The 10536-nt window shown below is 43.9% G+C and overlaps 1 long non-coding RNA gene across 1 annotated transcript; it reads right to left on the minus strand.

Annotated features, from left to right (window-relative positions):
- Positions 1–5718: 5718 nt before the first annotated feature.
- On the minus strand, positions 5719–7616 carry LOC135411012 (uncharacterized). Its single transcript, XR_010428965.1, has 3 exons — positions 7456–7616; positions 6696–6896; positions 5719–6243 (listed from the first exon to the last, which is right to left on the minus strand). It is a non-coding gene; the product is annotated as an uncharacterized LOC135411012 (long non-coding RNA).
- Between the last annotated feature and the right edge of the window lie 2920 nt (positions 7617–10536).

Consider the following 10536-nt stretch of genomic DNA (forward strand, 5'->3'; position numbering starts at 1 on the left):
AAGCCAGTGAGTGGAAGAGCAGAAAGGGGAGCCTGGCTGTTTTGGTTCTGCTTTCCCCCTTCCCTTGAGTCACTGGCCTACTGGATGGTGAGCTGATGTTACCAGTGGTCCATCCAATTCCATTTTCTGCAACCACATAAGACAGCTCAAATGATAGGAGTCCAGGAAGCAACAGCTACATCAAAAAGACAGAGAAAGTTTCAGAAAAAATTTCACAAGTGCCCAGTTTGCTGGAGTGGTTGCTTGAAATCCTGCTGGGTTGAGCCCTGGCTTGGTGGGGTGTAGCATGGGGACAAGACAGGCTGAGGGAGGACAACACCCTCCAGCCTCACAGAGCTGAATGGATCAGCCTGAGCTCCAGCTCCTTTCTGCATCCTTGACAGGACTAAACCAGTGCGAAGTGGCCACAGTGTTGCAGGCAGGTTGATTTTGTGTGGTTTGTAGTTCAGATCGAGCCTTTGTAGTGTGGGTGAGGAACAGCCTGTTCCAAGGGACGTGTAAACTTCTCTGACACCGGTTTGAAGCAGTCGTGAGCTCACCAGTCTGCGAGGAAATGGTTGGCTGCCAAACACGGCTGTTACCAAAGGTGACAGGACAGTCAGGCAATGTGAGGAACGATTTGGTGTCAGACAAAGCCGCTGGGGTGGAAATGCACACACCACAGGCCGGGCTTGGGTGTGTCTCTGAGCACTGGCTGCACCCAGCTCCCAAGCAGGAATATTTTATCCATGAGGAAATCAGAGGCACCCAGAAATGAAAGCAAGCGGCCTCCAGTGAGACAGGAAGCTTGGGAGGGAGCCAGGGAGCAGCCCCAGTCCCCATCCTCCCCTGGCAGCTCTCTGGAAACCCCTCAGGCTCCCCTACTTTGCCAGGGCTCTCGGCTGTTCGCTGTGCTGTGGGCACAAGGATCGTGAGCAGGATGAAGAGCTGACTGGGGAGGTGGTTTCTTCTACGTACAGATACACATGCAAATACACACTGCATGGTTGTTTAAATAAAGTGACACTGAAGAAGGGTGACTTGTGTCAACACACAGAGACTAATTTACATGCTACAGTGTGTAGCAATATGCTGTCAGGTGAGAACTGCCACAATTTTTGCATCCAGCCATGTACACATAATGGTATCACAGGGAGAGCCGAGTTGCTGTGGAATTAAAGACTGTGGGTTTTTAATGGCACCTAGGAAACAGGATACTGGAAATCCTTGAACATTGAATAACTTCCCAGCCAGAGGCTTTACTGGTCCTCTAATAGTCTGCAGATTATTTGGGATTTTACTATACCCCTTGATAACTAAGAGCTCAGTTCTTTAGCTATTGAGCAGTCTCCATTTTAAGTAGGGACAGATGAGACTTTTTGCAAAGCTTTTGTCTGCCTTTGTTTGAGGCTTTGAGACAACTGAGTGGCTTCTACACTTCTAGAATTGAGACTGGTAAATCATCGGCCATGATCCCATTTGTTCAAAAAAATAGCACTGCAATCCTAGGTGGGTTACAAGATGAAGGTGTCTTTCTCATACAATAGCCATGGAAACCTCAGGCTCCTGGTGTTCTGATTCCCTGGCTATGATTTTCCACAGTGACCAAGTAATTTATTTAATCCTTTCACTACCTATTTGCAGAGTCTCGGCTCTTTGAGGTGTCAGAAAGAATCATCAAGCCAACTCCTTCAAGACATTAAAAGAGAAGGTCTTGTAATGTGCCACTGGGAAAAAAAAAAAAGGACTTTCTTACAAAATAGATCTTTTCCCTCTAATATATTTTACCAGTTGAGGAAAACAAGGTTTTTCAAAAAATAGAATTAACCAAAAATTTGGATCTTTTTTAAATGAATGTGATGCTAAAGCAAACATCTTCCTTCTTTCACATGTGGTTAGAGAAATTTCCTTCTTCAGATCTGCAAGACTTTCCAGCCCTCCTGAAGGATTTTTCTCCGGACTTGTAGATGACAGTTAAAAAGATCAAAATTATTAAATATTTTGTGCATTAAATTACTTGCCTCTAAATAAGTGTTATTTTCATCAAACCAGTCATATTGGATACTCTTACTTATTTTTGTGGGATTTGGGAGTCCTATTCAGGACCAGCCCCTTCCTAACATGACCACTAAAGCTGAGGGACTAGATCAGTCTCCTAAAGTGATCAACAGTGATAATTACTTTTTGCAGTAAAATGTAGTGAGGGGGTCAGAACAAACAGCCACTGACCTGCAAGTGACATTTCACACCACAGTGATAAGGTTCAACTGGCAAAGATTGCTACTGCCCTCTTTTTGAGTAGAGAGGATTAGCAAGAACCGGCTGTCTGTCGTGGATAACAGGTTACTGGGTACACTACTAGTGGTGCTTGGGACTCCATCTGGCAAGGAATTTCCTTCCACAGGTTTTGATCTGGAAAGAAATGCCAGTTGCTGTTGTGAATATCAGAACCTGTTCCCTAGTTGGAAAATATTGTTGTTTGCTACTCAAGGATTACAATGATGGGCACTCTATGGAGGCCTGTAATATAAGCCATACACAAAAGGAGATATTATATTAATGTATTTTTGATCCTAAGGGCTTGTCTATGCTAGAGATGTGGTTTTTTGCTGTATCTCAGTGAGGTTAAAGACACACTCTTCCTGCCTATGTGTGTATAGCTACACCTAAATGAGGGCTTTTATCACCAAAAGACCCAGCTCTTAACTCACATAATTGCATTGGTAATGCTCCTTTAGTGGAGCCCAGCCTATACAGATTCTGCAGGCAGAAGGATGCCAGAGAATTGCTCCTTTCGTCATGATAGTGTTTTATCTCAGGGGGCAGTGCTGATACTTTGAATGTTGTTAACCTCTGCTGTTTTAGGACTGGTGTGTAGGAGTGCATCACCACTGAAACAGGCATTCAGATACTTCTCTCCTGGGAATAGGGTTCAGAAAACTGGCTGGTGAGATGTAATCACCTTGGTTAAACTTTCCCTTTGAGAACTCTTGCCCTGTTTTTCCCACATATGCCAGCCATCCCAGACCCCATTTAACAAGAGATACATGATGAGGTCCCCAGTGGATGACTTCATGACTGCTTTAAATTATATGTTAATATGTTGTTCCCTTCCTCATTCAAAGATTTCATTATCTTGCAGCAAAACATGTGAAAGAAAGAGGATTCATGTCTCCCTGTCTTTAAGAAGAAAACATATGACCTCTTCAGCAGCAATTCCTCTCAATCATCAGCAAGATAGAGACCAGAAGGTGTGTAAATAAACTACAGACAATTTAAGCCAAACATGCTGGGTGAGATTATGGATGTACTAAATGTGCCAGTCTTGAACTCTGGGTTGGTGAAAAGTGAGGGTTTGGCAGCTTAAGGAGATCTTGCCGCCTTCTCCCTTTGCCATCTCCCTCATCTCACTCCTCTCCTTGCAGCCCTTCACCCTGACAATTGTACTGACTCAGTTTACAGGGCTGGGCAGTGAACCAGATCTGGGAATAAAGCCAGGAGAAAGAGAGTGAGAGAAGTATAAAAGGAGGGAGGCTGCATTTCACTACAAGCCAGTATTGCCACTGAAACCCCCTCATACCAAAAGACAGCCTTCTGCAGTGATGGAGAGAGGAGTCACAGTTTTGCCAAGAGGAGCATCTATAAGCCAAGAGGAGGCAGAGTTATTAGTGCAGTCCCTACACAGACTCAGCTTTGTGACTCTGCCTTGCAACAAAAGATCTTGCACTACTTTTGTAAAAAAGGGTGTTACTGCTTATCTCCTGTGAGGACAGCCTACTCACAGACAGAGAGAATGGAAAGTTCTGTCTCAGTAATTTGTTCTGCACTATCCATTAGGAAACTGGACTGAGGAGGTTTTAGCTCAAAGTTTCTGATTTTGTTCACCAGCCTCACCCCGGTAATTTGCTCTGATTTTATTATCCTTGATGAGAAATAAAAAGAAATGAAAGAAGAAAAAGATGTCAAAAGACTATTGCCAGTCAGGTGGGACCTGTGTGATTCTCAGCAGTTCTGCTGTGCGGTACATTTCAGTCTGTGTTTGTTGCCCCTGTGAGTACCTTCCAAAGTCCACAAAAGAATGGAAGTCAATAGATTTAGTCCCTCTGTGCAGGACCTGCCTCTCCATTAGCAGTCCACAAATCAGAAGAGGTTGAAATTGCCTGCTGGAGTGCAATTCTACTCACACAGAATAAGGGAGATAAAAATACACTTCCTGTACTGAAAAGATGTTCTTTAGAGCAGAAGAGCACAGGTAGGGAAGCAAACTATCTAGTTATCTGCCTATTGCAGGAACAGCAGGACGGCTGGATCGGTGTGGCTGCTCTTTAGGTTGCAGTTTGGTATTGCAGCTGAGGTATCTACAAGCTGGTCTGTGTTTCCTGTTTGTGTTGCTTTCCTTACATTGCATCTAGTGGCTGTGTGGCCACAGGGTGAATCTGTTCATCTGGCTGACAACAGCAGCAAACTAACCATGCCATAAAAATGAGTAGTTTTCAGCCAGATCAGCCAGCTGAATCAACTCACCCTGAAGCCACTCCAAGAGTAGATTTGGTGCAAGGGAAAGGGCAGGAAACGCAGCTGGGAGCAGTGGTGGAGTGCGACCACCGCTATTTGGCATTAGCTCCCAGCTCTAACTGCAAGCTGCCCCCAAAGGGACAACTCATCCTTGCCTCCCTGCCCCTGGCAGCATGTTCTTGTTGCTGCCAGTGCTTTCCTGACCCTTTGGTGAACCAGGCCTGCTTTCCAAGCCAGCAGAGAACTAACCTAGGAAGCGAATAATTTTCTGTCTGCATGATAAGGTGAGAGGGATTGCTGAGAGGTCCGATGAGCTTAAGAGCTGGCAACCAGGATGTTGATGGGAGCATGTGGTGGGGCTGGGAGCAGGCCAGAGCTGCAGCCATTTCTGAAACCTCATTCCTAATTTAACCCAAAGCAGGAGAAACAACCCCAAACAATAACATACAAAAGTGAGCCACAGCTGAGCAGATGGGAACCAGCTGCATGGTCTCCATTAAAGACTGCATCTGATAATTAGATGAAGAGGGACGGGTTTAATGCATGCTTTTGAAAGGTGTGTTATCCTTCTGTTTGCTGAATGGAAGGAGTGACACGGATAATGCCATGTATTGCACACATAGCCTTGCTCTTCCCAAGAGAGAGGCAGGAGAGTCAGCAGTTTTGCTAAGAAATCTCCCTGCCTATCATTTCCTGTGCCACTGGACAGCTTGGAGTCCCAAAGGTAGGTACAGCTCATTTGAAAATAAAGCCAAAAGGAAAGGACACAGGAGGGAAGAAGCTGGTATGTAGCACGGGGCTGAGGAGGACATGTCTGGAGCATCAGAGGTCATGGGCAGGCATGTGTCATTCCTGTCAGGGTTAGACTCTGACACAGAGGTACAACTCGCTTTCTGGAGGTATTTTAAAAGACCATCCATATGTGCTCTAAATTTACATGGATAGAAATCATTCATCTGGCTGTTGGTTCAGTTTTCTCTGGGCAGATAGCCAAAAATGCAATTGCTAATTGCATCAATTTCCCTGTTCTCTCTTCTGTAAAATCACTTTATTAAGGGGAGCTGGTTAAATTCAGGAAGTGCTCAAATTTCCTGCCATATCTTGTTTGGCAAAGACTTATTGATAAAAGTGCTGTAGTACTTCTCCCAGCTCATGTGCCTGTGGAAGGCGTGACTGTTTACACAGTTACACTGCAGCAGATGCAATCATATCAGCCTAAGATAATTAAATGGTATCACTTCATTTATTAGACTGAACTGTTCTTTTACGGTCACCTGTAGCTGGTATAACTGTGGCCGTGCTATGGGATGTTAGCTGTCTGTCAAAATGAGAATATTTAGTGAAGATGGACTTTAGCATGTGTATGTTTCCTCAGGAGTCACTCTAGCACTCTGTCAATAAATGCCATTTCAGCAGTATTTGCTGACATAGCTGAAAATGTATTGCCAGATCCTACATCCCACTGACTGTTATTCTACACCTCACATAGTAAATTAGAGAAATCAGTGTGAACATCACCATAAATAACTACATAAATGCGAGGCAGCAGCGCAGTGAACAGTATTGGCTTCAAAGCAGAGACAACTATTATCCACCTGCTGTAGAGAGGCCCCAGAAGGAACCACAACTCATTTCCAAACTTGCAGCTCTACTGCTGTCTTTCAGAGCTGTCCAACAGGACGTGCAGCACGTGGCACTGTTTGCTTCTGTGTGCCAGGCAACAGCAGACCATGCTTTAAAGGAGACCTCCTGAAGGAACAAGAAAATGGAATTGCACTTATATTCAGGCATTGACACAAACTGCATAGAGGTTTTCACTCAGAAATTGCATGCAGGTTTCTACTTGGAAAATTACCTTTCTCCATTTTTTCCCCTTCTCTCTCAGGTTTTCAGTTTTCATAAATTAATCTCTCTTATGAGGGGAGACTGTGGGAGCTGGGCCTGTTTAGTCTGGATAAGAGAAGACTGAGAGGGGACCTCATTCATGCATATAAATATCTCAAAGACAGGTGCCAAGAGATTGGTGCCACTCTTTTTGGTGATGTTCAGCAACAGGTAGAGGAGCAATGGTCATAAACTAAAACAAGAAGTTCCACCTCAACATGAGGAAGGACTTCTTTACACTGAGGGTGGCAGAGCACTGGGACAGGCTGCCCAGGGAGGTTGTGGAGTATCCCTCTCTGGAGACATTCAAAACCCACCTGGACATGTTCCTGTGTCACCTCCTGTAGGTGCCCCTGCCTTGGGAGGGGTGTGGGACTGGATGATCTCCAGAGGTCCCTTCCAACCCTAATTATTCTGCTATTCTGTGATTAGTTCCTAGAAAAATTGAAACTATTCAATTCAGAGGAGACCGTGGTGAAGGTCTTGCAGAATTGGATTTAGAGTGCTCTCTTGCTTCACTGAAAAACAGGAACATAAAATCTTGAGTTAGCTTATTTTCCTCCACAGACATAAGACATTTGCATAAACAAGTAGTAATGAAAAAGGACATATAAATGACTTAGAGAATTTTCTCTCTGTGACTCCTGTTGTGCCTTCGCTGTTCCAGACCCAATAAGTCCAAACCCAATTTACTGTGCACACATGAATGGTTGGTGTGTGATCCTTGAGTTTAACATGTCCTGAACATCTAAAAAGTTACTGAGAATATCAGCTGTCTGTCACATGTACATTAGGGTCACCACGAGCTCTTAAACTTAAGGCAAACCAACAAGCACACACAAAAAAAGCAGCTCAGTGGTAGACGAGGTTGAGTGGTCACCAAAATGGGCAACACTGGCAGATGATAAAGATGATTCTGTGATTCACTTTAAGTCCTAGGACAAAGATATTTTCCAGCATGCTTCCAAAAAAAAAAATTATATCTGTAAAATGACTGTGATCAAGAGAACTACAAGGGGAAAACAAAAATATTTACATATACTCTTAGTCTAGATTTTATCAGACATAAGCACAAACCAAATTTGTTTTCCTTTGTGTTGCTAGCAGAGCTTGGAATCCACTACACTGTAACGGTGTCTCCCTGGGTGGTTTTACAGTGTCAGATCAGCTCCTAACCAAACATCTTGTATCTGTCCTGTAAGGAAAGGCAGACAGACAAAGAGGGAGCCTGTAATTAAAGTAAAAGGACTTGAACACTTTCTTCCTTCTGGTCTTGGTCTGTTCAGTGAGTACAACTCTCATGAATAGAAAAAGAAGACAATAAAAAGAGAAACAGAACTGTCATGTTCTAGAAAAAGGTCAATCCTGTTAATACTCACAAATGCTATTCAATTGCCAATTGTTGGAGAATTTAATTCATCCATTAACCTGGTCATCTTCCCAGAGGTACACGTAGCCTTTCTTTCCAGACACTCCAGTCCTTCCCAGTTATGGGAGCTTTGGGCTAGTACAATAGCACTAGAGCTGGGAGTGATGTTCACACCCAGTTTATTTAACACAGCCATTCCTGAGAAGCTGATAACAATATTTCCACAGTGAGTGATTTGCATTTCTGAGCCCATAGCACAGTGCCAGACCCGGCTGCTCAGAGATGTTCATTTGAGACAATCAAATATTTAGCAGCCGTTGCTGTATCAAACACCACGTTAGGCCACATCTTTCAAACTGAGGCTCCTTCCTCTGTTAGAGACCACCGTGCAAGTGGGACTCTTCAAAGGGCAGCCAAAGCCACAGGAAGCACACAGGTTTCTCCCAGGGGTGTCTGGGAGGAAGAGCTGGTGGTCTGGTACCTACAAGAAGTAGGTTCCTCACTCTTGCACCAGGAAGAGTGGAAGAGCTGTTTGTTTACATGAGGCTAATGTCCTATGAATGTTTTAATGCTTCATTGTATAATTGCAGTGAGTAGCTTGGTATTTTTAACTGTCAAAACATTCAGCATCTTGAATTAAATAGTTGATTTATTCTCTATAAACTTTCTAGGTCTACATTTCTTACTGGAGGGCACTGTTGCTGGACTAGACTGCCTCTCTGGGACTTGTATTTCCTCCGTGTTCCAAGAAACAAGTGAATAATTTACTGGCTGAACTGAGCATATTCATCTTATCTGTGAATTAAGCTAAGGGTTTTCTCAAATACATAAATTATTGGGAATTTGTCATAATCATTTGGGAAATATGTCTTCATTTACAGGATTGATGAGCAATTCACTGAAGGTGTTGGAAGTCATACTGGCTGCCTGGCAGGGAACAGCCAGGACCAGCTGCTCCCTGAGGGCCAGGGAGCCAAGGGGGCTGGGAATGCAAGATGAGGTGAGAACCTGGGGGCCTGTGGCCATAGTTCAGGTGAAGGCCAAGGACAAGAGCTTCAGCTGAAGGAGCTCCCAAGGGCCAGGGAGCCAGTGTTGGTTTTGGCAGTGGCCTCCCGACCAAGCTGCCTGGGAGTGCTCCCCATGGCAGGTCCTGAGCCCCTGGCAGCCAGACCTCCAGCAGTAAGGAGGACGTGCTCAGGGCCCCACGGCTGCCTGGATACGTGGCTTTGGATAAATCTTTGATGAGCCAGGATTCTACGCTGTAACACAGATAACTATCTCTGAAAATGCAGAATTTTCTTCTGGAAAAATATTTAATAATTTTTTATTAAATTATCACAGACCAGAACTTCCTGATGCCTCTCAAAATTTGAATTTCCATTTTTTTCTAATATATCATCTCACAGCTAATCCCCTTCCTACACCTGATCAGGCACTCACCTTGTTGCACATCACAGCATTTACTGACACCACAGTGTAACAGCAAGTTTCCGTATTTGTAAATCCAACTTGGAAGCACCATGAAACAGAGGAACGTCAATGTAACATGTCCATTCCCCGCTCTCCAGAGCAGCTGTGCTATGGGGAGGGCAGGCTGAGAGCCACTAAGGGCAGCTCTGTGCTGCTTGGTGGCTCCCTGACTGGAGGCAAAGCAAAGACATCTTGCTTACACTCTCCAGCTGGGATCCTTCCAAGAGTTTATGCTGCCCTTCATGAAGGAACCTGCTCCACTGCTGCCAGCTCACATGCCTCTTGCACAGTATAGCAAAGCTGGCACAAGAAGAGAGGCATAGTCTCACATTTGCTAAGCATACCAAACATTTGCTACAGGAGACAGCCTGTCAGGAGATAAATCAGTTTTCTGTAATTATTCCCAAAACCAGCTTTTCAGCATCCTGGATTTAGCTTGACCTCCAAACACACAAACTAGGGGCTGCCTGGTTTCAGACCAGTCTCCTACCATGAGGCAGAAACACCTCTGGTTTTAACAGTAAATAAAGTGAGATTTTTCTTCCATATGGGTGAAACACAGCAAATCAATAGGGATCAGTCAGACGTTCAGTTTCTTTTACTCTAAGGATGCATTTTAAGGATAAAGAATTTAGAGTTTCTTAAAGCAGGAATTTTGGATTGAAGTGTAGAATTTATGCCATAAAAAAATATTTATGAAGTGTTAACTCCTCAAGACGAGCAGGAAATGTGCCAGATCAAACTTTGAAAACAGATATTTCAATACAAGTGATTTTATAAATGAACTATTAAATGTTAAAGTGAAGTTGGATGCTGAAGTGACAGACTTATAAGGCAGGGTGCAGGCTTGTATGAGGAGACAACACCATCTGTTATGCTGTTAGTCTGGTCCATGAGGTACGACCAAATGGTCAATACAGAGAACTGTGTGCTCTGGACAGCTCCAACCATCAAAAGAGGACAGTACACCCCTGTTTTCCAGTCTTTGGCAGGAAAAAAGCAAATAATATGGTGTTACATTTGATCCTCAATAAGAAAAAAATGCTAGTGAAGGAGCTACAAAGGACTTCCCATTAGTTGCAAAATTTCTTTTGAAGCTTAGGTGACTCATCATCTGAATCAAATTCTGCCTCATGTGTTGTAAACAGTGCCCTGTGTGGTCTCTCAAGAAATACTAACTGGAAATTAAGTACTTTACATTTCTTCTCCCTTTCACCTTCCAAAGGCTTCAAAGCGTTTTATAAGTGTGACAATAAAATCTCTTCAACATTCCTGAGAGAGAAACAGATGGATCCAAATCTACCTTGAACTGTAGATAA

The sequence above is a fragment of the Pseudopipra pipra genome, chromosome 3 (genome assembly GCF_036250125.1).
Source record: "Pseudopipra pipra isolate bDixPip1 chromosome 3, bDixPip1.hap1, whole genome shotgun sequence".
Taxonomy (NCBI): domain Eukaryota; kingdom Metazoa; phylum Chordata; class Aves; order Passeriformes; family Pipridae; genus Pseudopipra; species Pseudopipra pipra.